Below are 14879 nucleotides of genomic sequence, written 5' to 3'. Positions count from 1 at the left end.
ACGTGCCATTTGGCTTTTATCATTACTACTCTTTAAAAATACCATAAAAATCCAACATTGCTGGGATTAGAAGCCAGTTTGGATAATAATTTTTTTTAGTGTTTTGTCTTTCCAATGGTGTCTTATTTATCTATTTATTTATTTTCACACATCATCATCATTTATTTCCTGGGCCCTAGGTGTGACTTATCTTGGAAGAAAGGGCAAAGAGATGGTCAGATAGTTTTGAGCCAAAGTTCTTTTCCTAAAAAGGGATCTATGAAGCTCCATGAGAGAACCTCAGAGCTGCCAAATAGACAGGAAGAATTTAGCTTAAAATGACTTAAAAAAATGTAAATTGATTGTCAACTCTCTCTGCTGAAAAAAAGGTCTAAAAATTTAAAAGGTTTAACAATGTTTTTTTGAAAAAGGGATAAGAATGTGTTGACCCTGAATGTTGGGGCTGGAGAGGAGGGGTCCGTGTTGGGACACAGTCTCTGCCCAGGCCACCCACAAGAAGAGTGTTCCTGCATGGGCTGCTCATCCTGGTTGACAGGGCCCAGCCCGAGTCCCTGCGCCAGCTGAATGAATAACATCCCGTGGTTACAGCGTCTTGAAAGTGTACCTGGGCATGGCGAGCAGGTGGTGGGAACGTGGAGCCTGTGGGTGTGGGCAGAGGGCTTTCCCAGAGCAGAGGCCACAGAGGCCTCTGGGGAGAGGGATCATCTCACACTGGCCTGGCTTGGCTGGGATGTGGAGCTCAGAGAAGAGGCTGCCAGCCCAGTGCCAGGGTTCCCCTTCCAGGAGAAGACAGCATGTCTTTCTTCCAGCCTCCTCAGACAAGGCCTGCTCAAGACGAGGTGGTGCCATCGCTGCTTTGGGGCTGGTTGCCAAACTGTCCTTCTGCCCCATCCAGTGCCAGCTCGCCCATGTCTCTGGGCAGTTTCCTCACGCTCAGTTTCAGAGTCACCCTGGACGTCAGGGACGGCGTTCAGATGGGCTGTAAGGTCACGGGAGATGAAGTCTGAGTCAGGGGACTTGACCACCATCATGCCTGTCGTATCACACCTCGGGCCTGGTTTAATTTCTTTTTCCTGCTTGCATTTCTTCAGAAGTTCCACTGCTGACCAACCAACCAGCAGTTGAAATTCTGCCTTCTCGCCGCCTAGCAGTGCTGGGGCCGTGGACCCACAGCTCCTCCCTGGGGGCAGCCTGGCACCCACAGTCCGCCACGGAGCCCACTTGGTGTCTTATTTTTTGACTATCAAAATAAGTTGAGTAGTTATTATAAGAAATTATAAAGATCAGAGGACAAATTTTAAAAAGCACAAGAAACAACAATTTTGATCAACAAGATGTAGAACACATTTCCATCTTCATTCACATCACTGGATCAGGCCTTGTGTGCATTTGTGGTGTGCGGGACAGTGGAAAGCAGTCTCCAGGTCCGGAATCCTGCCCTTTCCAGGGTGTTGAATGCAGTGGGATGGCCGAGACACTGAGACTATGTGGAGGCATACAGGTTCTAAATAGGGAAGGAGTTGAAGGCTGTCACAAGACAAAATGCGAAACATTGCATTGTACATTCTTTCACCTTATTCTCTTATGTTCTTACCTGAAAAGCAGAGGTGAACATGCTCAGTATGTCTTATGGTCTATTATTCTTGGCAACTGTTAAGATTCTTAATCCTACTTACTAAAATTATACTGATATTTTTGAGTTACATGTCACTCACTGGTAAAAACTAATTTGACTTTAGGTACCATCATATTTGTCCATCCAACAATAACTCCTTTCTTTGAGAAGAGTTTTGTGTATTTTATTGGGACAAGGAGATAAATGTAAATAATTGAAAAGTGTGCTTTACATACAGAATTTCATTTTTATTGAATTGCTGAAATTCAAAATGAGAACAAATTAACTGTTGCAGTTTGATTTCAGGTTTTTTCCCTGACAAGATTTTACCTGGGGTGTCTTAATTCTAGTTTATGTAAGTTAAACACAGACATAATAAAAGGAGACTTTACACAGTTTAACTCTCCCCTATCAGGAATTCAATTACTAATAAATACTCACTTTTAATTCCATGTTTGCCCATCTTGAATAAAACTGAACACAACTGATTTCTATGAGGGAAGTATTTGATGGTAAGAAATGATCTTGTATGTATTTTAGAGAAAGATAAAAAGGGTGTGTGTGTGTCTGTGTGTGTGTGTGTGTGTGTGTGTCTGTGTGTACTGGGGGATGACTGAGTATGCAAGAAAAAATTTAATCTTTAAAGATGGAATATGTTTCAGGGAGAAGGTGGAGAAGCCAATGGAAAGTAAATAGAAATGTGAATACATTTGTAAAGTTGAAGTTCAGAATACAATTAGGCATTTTTGATGATAAATGTACTTATTTTTTTGAATAACATGTTTACTTCCTTGAAGTGAAAGTTATCTTTTTTCTCTTTCAATAAAACCTGTTTATCTTGTTCTACAGCAGCCAAAGGCTCAGAAAGAAATATCTTCTCCAGGATGTTTTGTTCTGGAAAACAGGGTCATTAAAACACTTGATAACCTGCTGAAGCCTCAAAACATTTGTAGCCTATACACAGATGAAAGGACTTTCAACCTTTTGATATTTACTACCATTTCAGCTGTGAAGAGAAGAATACTTGCCTAATTATATTTTTAAAAGAAATATGGATGTTGTTTAACCGCAAGGTTGGAATGAACTTGGATATTTCCCTTGTATTCTGAGAACCCCCACCCCTGTTGCTGACTGTATACTGACAAATAGTCTAACATGTCTCAAAAGGTATTCAGCAGTACACTAGATCTTTATACCATGTTCTTTAAAAAAAGGATTATGTAGCTAAAGTGAGTTTGGGATACACTGTACATAATACTCCCTTTCTCAGGATTTCATATTATTATTAATAAATGTTTCAAGAAGCAGTGCTATAAAGAAATGTATTTAGCTTTATTTAATATGATGTCTCCAAAATGTCTTTAACCATGAAATTTAAAAAATAAAAGAGAGATAGACTCTGTATTTATACACTTTCTACTTTTATTCCTCATCACAATGTTCCTCTGCTGATGGGGCAGAAGAGAGAAGGAAAATACTAATGTCTGTTTAAGAGACTGCCTTGCCAGGTGGCTAGAGCTTTTTTAGTGTATTATGATGATCTTTGTTCAGAGACTCACTTCTACTAGCCCCTGGTTTGGGTGGGCCATGAGAAAAACTCAGCTGGATCTTTTTGCTGCCTGGTAGCTGGCAATATCACATTGCATTCCTCTGAAGCATATGTTTCTAGTTTGTTGTGACAATTCCCTGCAAGGCTAAAGCCCTAATCTCATCTACCTCCTGAGGCTAACTCTTGAGTTTAAATTTTCTATGGGAATTGGTAATTTGGAGAAGAGGAAATCCTGGCCCAATTCACCTGGTTCTGCTGAATGCCACCTCTCAGTATGACTTTCAGAAAGATGGCTAGCCCCAACTCAAGGGTGTCGGCTTTTAATGACTTTGTTTTTCTGCTGTGGATCCCAGACCAATTCCAGCACTGATCACCTAAAAATACCTTGCTTCGTGAACCATAATAATTAATCACTGTTAACAGTTTGGACTACAGAGCTGTTTAACTGAGGTACCCCCATTTTCATCCTAAAAACATTTGGGGAAATACTAATATTTAGTTATATTAGGTATGGTAGGATAAAATATATTAGTTGTGTAGCTTAGACAATAAACTCAGAAATCAAAAAAAAATAAAACTTCTCTTTCTCTGCAAGTTCTGTCACAATGGGCTGTGTTTGGAAATCTTAGCATCGGTCTCATCTATCCCTTCTAGGGTTGTGTTACGTACCAGAGAGATGACCTGGTAACAAGGCAGAGAAGAGGGACACTCAGGCTATTGCTGAGATGTTCACTGATTCAGTCAGCAAGGCCTGTAAGTTCCAGGGAAACCCTTCCGCTTCTGTACTACTCTTAGAACCTGGAGGATGCTGCTCAAAGTCTTATCTGTCTTCAGTCAAAATCTCAGAAAGTTGCTCAAAGCAACCCCATTTTCTCCTCCCATCCCTCCAATCCAAGGGAACTTTTTCTGCTCTCTGGGCATTTTTTTCCCTCGTGTTTCTGTTCTAGATAATTAATCTACTCTCTAAATCTTTTCACATCCCTTCCCTGAGATTATAAAGACTATCTTTTATTTGTCTTAATTGGGGTGTGGGGGATAGAAAGGAGGAAATACTAGGGCAGGAAATATAAGTTAATATCAGAAAAAATATTATCTTGACACATTCTTGTAGAAATTCTTTGTTTTTCTGCAAAGAAATTTTACTTTTCATACAGATGATACTCTCTACTCCCATGTCAAGAGTATGAGACATGTGTCCCTATTCCAAAAAGGATTTTTGAGGACTATAACTCCTACTCTAATAGCAGTGGCTGGCTGTGTAGTGAATTTTCACCAAGTGTGAAGTAGGGAAGCCTCACTATAGGATAGATATCTTATCTCCTTTGTCTGTGGGTCATTACATGTTCCCATAGGAGAGTCTCCATTCTGCTCCCCAGGCAGCTCACCTATAGGTGCAGGTAGAATGGTCCTTGACTGTGATAAACCTCTGGCAGGCCTCACATAATTGGTAGGGAAGTGAAGCAAAGGATTGGAAGTAGAGAGCAGTTCTCCAACCTGACTCCACTGAGGAATAAATTGAATGACATAAAAAAACTTCAGATACATACAATTACAAAGTTCTGTTAGGAAAATTAAAAGACCTAAATAAATGAAGAGATAGAACATGTCAATGGATTATGTTAAAAACTGATCCATAGATTAAATACAAATCCAATCCAAGTAACTGCTCATTTTATTTTTTGTGGAAGTTGACAGGATAATCCTAAAATTCATATGGTAATGCAAAGAACTAAAGATAATAAAACCATCTTTAAGAAAAAGGGAAAAAATAGAGGACTTGGCGGTGTTACTACAAGGATAGACTAACAGACTAGTGCAATACAGTAGAGAATCTAGAAATAGATGCACACATGGTATAGTCTACTCCATGCATTGTGCTAGATCAATCAGATATTCACTTGGAAAAATATAATGAAACAATTTCTATTTCAAACCATGCAAAAGATCAAGGAAATGCAAATTGAATATGAAAAGTAAAATGATAACATTTCTAGAGGTACTAAAAGAACATATCTTCATAATAAGGAACGATTCTTAAATAGAACAACAATAAAACACAGACCACAAAGGAAATGATTAACAAACTATGCAACACTAAAATCAAGCACTCTGTTCTACAAAATAAACCATTAAGAGAGGGATATGGTAGGCCACAAGAAAGAAAATATTTGCAACACTTGTATTAATAACTGGTAAAGAGCTTGCATCCAGAGTATACAAGGAACTCCTACAAATCAGTAAGCAAATGAAAGACAATATAATAGAAAAAATGGGCAAAATATTTGAACAGACATTTTAACAAAAAAAGACATATAAATATGCTATTTTTAAAAAACTCTTGTGTTGAGAGATGATTTTTAATAGATCACAATGAGAGAGCTGTACGTATGAAACCCAGAAGCAGGCTGTCTACGTATGGTTTAGCACCAGGTTCCCCATGAATATATGTGTGTGATGGGCAAGTGGCCAGGTGCTTTTCCAGGTGTCTTTCCAAAGCAGTCTGGATGAATCTCCAGAGAACTATGTTGAGCAAAAAAAAGCCAATCCCCAAAGATTACATATTGTGATTCCATTTATAGAACATTCCTAAAATGATGAAATTATAGAAATAGAGAAGAGATTAGTGGTTACAAGGGATTAAGGAGGAGTGAGGTAGGAAGGAAGTAGATGTAGCTATCAAAGGGCAAAATGAGGGATCTTTGTGGTCATGAAGATGTTCTTTCACTTGACTATATCGATGTCAATACTCTAATTGTGATACTGCATTGTATTAATAGTTTTGGAAGATGTTACCATCAGGAGAAACCAGACAAAGGGTACACAGGATCTCTCGGGATTATTTCTTATAACTGCATGTATATCTATAATTATCTCAAAATAATAATATTTTTTAAAAAATGAAAAAATACCATATACTGCTAAAATGACTAAAAGACTGAATATACTAAGTGTCTCTAAGAATGTAAAGCCATAAAAATTCTCATTATACTGTAGACAGGATTATAAATTGGTGTAACCACTTTGGAAAACTGCTTCACACTATCTACTAAGGTTGAACATATGTACACTATATGACCAACAATTTCACTCCTAGATATATATCCAAGAGAAATGCTTAGAAAAATGCATTCCAAAATATAAATATTTTTCTTAATCGCACCCAAACTGGAAACAAATGCTCATCAACAATAGAATGAATAAATTATGATAAAATGCAACAGCATTAATAAATCTTACAAACATGTTGATTGAAAGAAACAGAATATATAAAATAGTACATAATGTGTGATTCAAGTTATATGAATCTCAAAGATGGGCAGAACTAACTTATCATGGTAGAAGTCTGGATAATGGTTAGCTTTGAGAAAGAGGGAAGGATGAGTGATTGGAGGTAGTATAAAGGGAACTTCTGGGGTTCTTAGCCTGACTGTTCAATTTCTGATAACTCATTAGACAATACTATGATTTGATATGAATCCTATGTGTAATTTTTTGTAAATACATTACATAATTGAAAAGGTATTTCTGAAAAATGATTAAAACCTTTAGGAGAAATTGGCAAATGCATTCTCTCTGATGAAGACTTTAAGACTCCTCTACCAATAATTGATAGATCAAATGGAAAAACATAAGATTTGGACAACAAAATTTACAACTTTACTCAGTAATTGGAGCACTCAAGAAGTGTTTTAAAAATTTGTCCAGATATAATGACTTAACATTTTATCTATACCTTAAGTCCTTTCCCCTCTCTGTGGCTCAGGCTTTTTGTTTACGAAAGGCAGTTATTTGCAGTTTATGTCTTTTTTTCTACCCTGTAACATATTCTCTGAATCAATGAACTCAAAGTGAATTTGAATTCTGTGGAACAGAAAATGAGAACACCAGATGGAAGACAATGATTAATATCTCAAAATATTTCTTAAACACTTATACCAAGTACTGTGTTAGCTTGCAAAGATACAGAGATATTTAATACATGATACAAGATTCCTGCCTTTGAGAAATTCACAATATAATACAGAAGACTGATATGTAAAATAATGATATCCATTGATGTACTGGAGCTGCCTGATAAAGATTCATGAGAGCCAAGTATTAAACATTTGGGATTTTTTTTTGCCAGCCAGTTGTTAAACCATTGATAACTTTAAATCAGCTATAGTGGATGAATTTATACCATAAAAATTGACAAATACTACAAATCTGGGCTTCTTATCTCCCCAGGGAGCTTATTTACTAGCAAATTTCTGATTATATTATAAAACAACCTGATAAGTGTTCTATAGTACAAAAGAAACCATGTATTGTGAGAACAAAGAGAATGCATCAATCAAGGAGGAGGAGAAAGTTCTAGAAAAAGCCTCTACGTAGGTTCTATTTGTTTCCTCTGCCAAAACATGAATAGAAGTTTGTCAGAATTATAAAGGTTGTCACGGCATTCCAATGAGAGGGGACTGGATATGAAAATTACTGAGATATAAAAGACTCATGTCTTAGCAACAAGGCTGTGCACACTTATTTAGGTTGTATACTACACAAAAGCACCATATCAAATGGGTTTTAATTCACATCTGTATTATTTTTAAATTTTGCATATTTGTATTATATAATAACGTTGTTGAATCCAGAGATAGGTAATTTGTATGTTTATGGCAATTATCTGGCATTAATCATTGCAAATAAATGAAATAATCCTGTTCCTATAGAGTTGGTCTTGATTATTCCATTTTGATTTACAAGGTTACATGAATTCAATAAAGGTCTTATTGATCTAACAACATCTAATTTAACCTGCTTTTCTGACGTGTATTGGTTGGGGAGCATATCTTTATATTAAGAAAAATTGTCTGGTGGTTTATTCTGTATAATTCTAATGTTTCATTTTGAAGTTAAAATATCTAACATTTACTCTACCAGAATGTTTGCTGAGTTTCCTGTTTAAATCTATAAGCACTTTCACTAAGACATGAATCACATGTAATCTTAGTCAATAACTAATATTTGATAATAATAATCCATTTATTGTAACAATTTGGCTAATTTGGCTAACAATTCAATTTGTTATTAGAAAAAGAAAAAAGGGGAGGCTTGGGTAGGGATGTGACATAGAACTGCTGAGGGAAACATCCAATGACTGTATGTGGGTACATGAGGGTGTGGAATTAATTCATTGTGTAGAACTTTGCCCATATACAATCTTCAGAGAATTTATACTTAATATAGACCCATGTAGATACATTTTCATGAGCAACTTTATGAATTTCATCTGAACAGGCAGCAGCTGATGATTTCCACTATTTGCACAAAAACTGCAACCAACTTATTAATTGGTAGTGGTTAATTTTATTTCCAGAAATGTAGTGATGTGTTAACTAGACAAGTTTCTGAACCATGATTCTGAATGACAGTGGCAGGGTACAATCACCCATGAAACTCGCCCAAAGTTATAATAAATGAGAAAATATACCAACATAAATTTTTTTCCTTGAGGAAGTAATGTGTTTTCAAATTACCGCAAGGGTGTTGTAATGGCAGACAAAGCCGGGTAAAGTAAAGCAGGAGTGTAGGGTACCAAGGATCAGGGAATGGAAATGGGGGGGGGGGGGGCTAAAGTGCTTTTACCTATGTGCTACTTTTCTTAAAAGTTAATGATAGAATATTTTCTATTCATTCATTTATTTCTTACTTCCTAGTTGCCTACTATATATGAGCTAAATTCTGTAAAAACTATATGAAGCACATAATAGGGAACCCAGTTATGTATAATTGAATTAATTAATAACTATGCAAAAACCTATTAAAAAACACTCCAACCCTTAGAATCACAAGAGCTCTGAAAAAAGCTTTGGTTGGTTTTTTCCCCCAAACATTTAAGGGGTACAATTGTTTTTTGTTACATGGATAAATTGTATCATGCTGAAGTCAGGGCCTTCAGTGTACATATCACCAGAATAGTGTACATTTTATTGGATAGGTAGACTTTTACCTTTCACCCTAACACCCCCTCCTTCTTAGTTTTCAATGTCCATTAAGCTGCTGTGTGACCATATATAACTCAGGCTTAGTTCTCACTTGTAAGTAAGAATATGTGGCAGTTGTTTTTCCATTTCTGAGATACTTTACTTAGGATAATGGGCTCCAGTTCCATTCAAGTTGCTGCAAAAGACATTATCTCATTCCTTTTTATGGTTGATTAGTATTCCATGGTGTATATGTACCAAATTTTGGTTGTCCACCCCTCAGTTGATGGACACATAGGTTGATTCCACATCTTTGCAATTGTGAATTATGCAACAATAAACATTCTGGAAATGACTTCTTTTCCTTTGGGTACATACCCAAAGGAAATACCAAGTAGTGAGATTACTGGATTGAATAGTAGGTCTACTTTTAGTCCTTTGAGGAATCTCCACATAGTTTTCCATAGTAGTTGTACTAGTTTACATTACCAGCAATATTGTATAAGCATTTCCTTTTCACTGCATCGACAGCAACATCTTATTATAATTATTTTTTAATAATGGCCATTCTGACAAGGATAGGTGGTACCTCATTGTGGTTCTAGTTTGCATTTCCCTGATCATTAGTGATGCTGAGCATTTTTTTTCGTGTGTTTATTGGCCATTTGTCTATCTTCTTTTGAAAAAAAATCTGTTTCTGTTTTTGTCCACTTTTTGATGGGGTTATTTGGTTTTCTTTGTGTTTTCTTTTCCCTTGCTGAATTGAGTTCCTTGTAGATTCTGGATGTTAGTCCTCTGTCAAATGTATAGTCTGTGAATATTTTCTCCCATTCTGTAGGCTGCCTGTTTACTCTGTTGATTATTTCCTTTGCTGCGCAGAAGCTTTTTAATTTAATTAAGTCCCATTTATGCGTTTTTGTTGTTGCTATATTTCCCATTGAGGTTTTAGCCATAAATTCTTTTCCTAGGCCAATGTCCAGAAGATTTTTACTATGTTTTCTTCCAGAATTTTTATGTTTTCAGGTCTTACATTTAAGTCTTTAATCCATCTTGATTTAATTTTTGTATATGGTAAGAGATAGGCATCCAGTTTTATTCTTCTGCATGTGGCTCTCCTGTTTTTCAGCACTATTTATTGAATACAGCATCCTTTCCCTAGTGTATGTTTTTGTCTGCTTTGTTGAAAATCAGCTGGTCATACCATATGGCTTTATTTCTGGGTTCTCTATTCTGTTCTATTGGTCTATATCTCTACTTTTATATCAGAACCATGGTGTTTTTGTTACTACAGCTTTGTACTATAATTAAATGCCAGGTAATATAATACCTTATTTGTTTTTTTGTTTAGGATTGCTTTGGCTTTCCAGCTCTTATTTGGTTCCTTATGAAGTTTGGGATTATTTTTTCTACATTTGCGAGAAATGATGCTGTTATTCTGATGGGAATTGCATTGACTCTTTAAATCACTTTGGGCAGTATGGATATTTTAATGATGTTATTCAGGATTTCTATTTCTTCCAGATTCAAGCTTGGGAGGTTGTGTTTCCAAAAATCTATTTCCTATTCCAAAAATCTATTTCCTCTAGATTTTCTAGTTTGTATGCATAGAGGTTTACATAGTATACATGGATAATATTTTGTATTTTTGTGGTATCAGTTGTAATGTCTCCTTTTTCATTTCTGATTAAAGTTACCTGAGTCCTTTCTGTGGTATTTCTGATTAACCTAGCCAATAGTCTATTGATTTTGTTTATCTTTTTAAAGAACCAAGGTTTTGTTCTGTTAATTCTTTGCATTTCTTTTTGTTTCCATTTCTTTTAGTTCTGCTGTGAGCTCTGTTATTTATTTTCTTCTGCTAGCTTTGGGTTTGGTTTATTCTTCTTTGTCTAGTTCCTTGAGGTGTGACATTAAGTTGTTAATTAGTGATCTTTCTGTCTTTTTGATGTATGCATTTAAGGCTATAAAATTCCCTCTTAGCACAGCTTTTTCTGTAGCCAGATATTTTGGAAGCTTGTGTCATCTTTCTCGTACAATTTGGAAAAACTTTTATTTCCATCTTAGTATCATTCAGCAGCAAGTGGTTTAATTTCCATGTTTTTGTGTAGTTTGGGACTTCCTTTTGGAATTGATTTCCAGTTTTATTTTAACTGTGGCCTGAGAAAACACATGGTATAATTTTGATATTTCTGAATTTGCTGAGTCTTTCTTTCATGGCCTAACATACAATCTATCATAGAAAATGTTTCATGTGCTGATTAGAAAAGTTTATATTCTGCAGTTTTAGGGTTGAATGTTCCATGTTAGACCCATGTGTTCTAGAGTCTCATTTAAGTCTAGAGTTTCTTTGTTTTATTTTCTGCCTCAATGATCTATCTAGTTCTGTCAATGGAGTGTTAAACTGCCAGGCTATTATGGCTTTGCTGTTTATTTCTTCACTTAAATCTAGTAAAACTTATTTTACAAATCTAGGAGCTCCTGTGTTAGGTGCATATATATTTAGGACTGTTATATCTTTTTGTGAATTGTTCCCCTTATTGTAATAAAATCACCATCTTTGCCCTTTGTTAGCATTGCTGATTTAAAGTCTATTTTATCTGATATAAGAATAGCTACTCTTGCTCACATTTGCGTGGACTATTTCCACTCCTTTACCATGAGTCTCTGAGTATTCCTGTGAGTTAAGTGAGTTTCTTGGAGACAGCATATATTCGGGTCATATTTTTTTTCATCCATTCAGTCAATCTATATCTTTTAAGTGGAGCAGCGAGACTCTTTATATTTGATGTTAGTACTGATATGTGAAGTACTCTTCTGTTCATCAAGAAGAGTAGCTAGTTGTTTTGTTCTCTTCCTGTGTTATTGTTTTATAAGAGATTTGAGTTTTTTTTTTCTTTCAAGTTTGGTATTAACTTTATTCTTTTTTCTGTATAACTTTAAGTACATAAAGGTTTATTTCCACAGGCCTCAGGGAATGGGTAGAAATCACAGGACAATCTCTCTTCCCACCAAAAAAAGTGCATATTTTGGTAATTGTTTGTCTAGGGAAAAAACTGAAATTTACATTAGCAATGCTGTGCAAGATTCTCACATAAATCAAGACCTAAAACCAACCTGCAGTGGAGGTTTTAGTCCTCTGTTCAGGTGCCTGGACAGAAGCCCTAAGTTGTTGAGCATGATAGGGAAAAGGAGGCAGTGAAGATGGATGACAGGCACCTAGCAGGGAAGGAAGAAGGAATGCCAGACTCCTTGGAATGGTGTGTTGTTTTCCTTTTTTTTTTTTTTTCCTTTAAAATCATCTCTGTAGGAAGGTGCTGGGCAGGGATCCCAGAGAAAGGGTCTAAGACACGTTTAACTGTCCTGGATATGAAGGATACTGCTTTAGCAGCTGGTACCAGAGAACCTCCTGTTTCATGGTTTAGGTAGATCCAGGATGGAATGCAGAATAAAAGGAATGCTTATAGGAAATAATTTTGCTTGGAATGCTAGATGGCCAAGCCTCAGCCTTTGGTCCAGTGCAACCCTTGCCCTCACTTGTCAACAGGGAAATATTAGTTTGGTTAGAACTGTCTGGAATCAACACCAGCTTCTGCTACCTTCATGCTCATTGTTAGAAAAAGTTTAGTGTGAATGTTCTGATCTATTAACTCCTGGGACTGTTTTATTCTTCTCAAAGGACTATCTGTTGGTAGAATAACCCCCCAAAGCTGAAAGCTAAAATGTACCAGTCGTGGTCTGCAGTTCCTTAAGAATGGACTGGTGGTGTGATTGAACTGATATGGAAAAGCTGCACCTTCCTGCAGAAGATCAACTGACCTGCTATCCCACCCTAAATCTCAGCCTGAGGTATATTTCAGTGAAGGCAGGTAGCTGTGCTTCTCAGAGCAGAGAAGCAGTTTAAGAGCAGAAAGGTAGAGGAAATCTAGAAAAGAACTGTCTTGATACAGATTTATCCCATGGTGTATAGGGAGAGGGCAAAGAACCCAGTGGCACTTCACTTATCCAGCAATTTCTGTCACTGTGGTGACCAACTTCTGCCCATTCCATAGGGTCTTGAACTGTTCAGGGACTGGGAACTCATTAAAGTCACCACTTTCTGTAGGAATGAGGATGTTCATCTCGGAAGATTTGGCACTGACTATCTCACAATCCAGGGAATTCTTGCTCAAGTAAGCATGGCAGCCATCTGTTTTGTTGATGGAAATGGTTGGCACTTTACCCATTACCTGAACTTTGACATCCCTACTATTGATTATCTCCACAATGCCCACCACGTCATCGAATACCAGACCAAGTTTCTTACAGTTATCTACTGTAATGGAGTTAATTTTGCCCTTGATTTGCAATGTCGTGTTGACACATTTGTATATGTAAACCACCTGTTTGAGCTCTGTATCATCAATCACCAGGTTGGAAACATTCTCCTGATTTTCCACTCTCCACTTCTTGCCCTCCAGTTCAAGTAGAGCTGGCTCCTTCTTTGTGGCTGGTTTGGGGGATGGGCTGGTTTGGGGTTTGGGTGCAGAGAATGGCTTGGGGCCACTGCGTACTGGACCACTCTGAGCCTTCAGGGCAGGGTTCTTGTGAGTCTTCATGTCATCAGATACATGTTTCAGGGCATGTGTGATGCTCTCCCCCTGATTAATCTGCGCAAACAGTGCTGAGCAGGATGCAGAGTCATCGCAGCCCGAACTGGTGGGGACTGGCGGGGGAGGTGGCCCTGGCGGTGGGGAAGGAGGGCCTGATCCAGCAGAGGGTCCAGAAGGCAATCCACTCAGTTCTTTTGCCACAGGCCCCGTCTTGCTCCAGGCCAGTCCAGTGGTATGGAACTCCTTAATGTAAGCCTGCAGCTCTGTCCATATACTCAAGTAAGCTTTAACCCAGTCTACATGCTTCTTATCCACATCTTTGTACTCCTTGAGGACTTGGTTTGTATAAAACATGGCAGCATCATTCATTTCTTTCACATAGGGGCCAGGCTTGGGAGCCATCGCCACCCAGCCAAGGGCCTGGATACTTTCACTGACAGCTGACAGGTGATTGAATAACTTGCTGCCTCGGTTCTTCTCCCGAAAAGTTATCACTTCTTGGATCTGCTCTGAGATGGGTGCCAACAAATCAGAAAGCTTATTGCCTGCTGGCTGCTGACACTGAGAGGCTGTAACCAAGAGAGCTCGCTCCAACTTCAGACCTGTGTGGACCATCTCTGCATGTTTCTGCACGTCTCCCCCAATCTCTTTACTGATCTTCAAGTACTCTGTCACAGGACCGGCAAGCAGCAAGTCAAATGCTTGCACATATGGAGCTGTTCCTGCTTTTGATGAATTGTCTCCATACCCACAGTGCATGTCAGAGGTATGGGATACTGCCTCCAGGCGGCCCACTGCCCTCTCCAATCTTTCTACCAGATTTTGCAGGTCAGCCATAATGTACCACCTCGGGACTGCGATCAGCCGCTCTCCGAGATTTGAGTTTTAACTTTCAGATGTTTTTACACTGGTGGTTATTTGTTGTTCTATTACATGTATAGAGCACTTTCAAGCATTTCCTGTCAGGCAAGTCTAGTGGTGACAAATTTCCTTAATATTTGCTTATCTGGGAAAGACTTTCTTTCCCCTGCATTTATGAAATTTAGTTTTGCAGGATACAAAATTTTTGGCTGGCAGTTATTTTGCCTAAGATGACTAAAAATGGGCCTCCAATCCCTAATGGCTTATAAGATTTCTGCCGAGAAGTCTGCCATTAGTCTGATGGG

General features: G+C 37.6%; 2 pseudogenes across 1 annotated transcript; both read right to left on the bottom strand.

Annotated features, from left to right (window-relative positions):
• Positions 1-358: 358 nt before the first annotated feature.
• LOC105875974 (cAMP-dependent protein kinase inhibitor gamma pseudogene) lies at positions 359-1031 on the bottom strand (annotated as a pseudogene).
• A 10976-nt stretch (positions 1032-12007) lies between these two features.
• LOC105875973 (adenylyl cyclase-associated protein 1 pseudogene) lies at positions 12008-14603 on the bottom strand (annotated as a pseudogene). The gene has a single exon (XR_012919737.1). The product of XR_012919737.1 is annotated as an adenylyl cyclase-associated protein 1 pseudogene (transcript).
• Positions 14604-14879: the final 276 nt, after the last annotated feature.

Source organism: Microcebus murinus, chromosome 6 (assembly GCF_040939455.1).
Source record: "Microcebus murinus isolate Inina chromosome 6, M.murinus_Inina_mat1.0, whole genome shotgun sequence".
In the NCBI taxonomy this organism is placed as follows: Eukaryota; Metazoa; Chordata; class Mammalia; order Primates; family Cheirogaleidae; genus Microcebus; species Microcebus murinus.
This window is presented reverse-complemented; position numbering and strand designations above follow the sequence as displayed.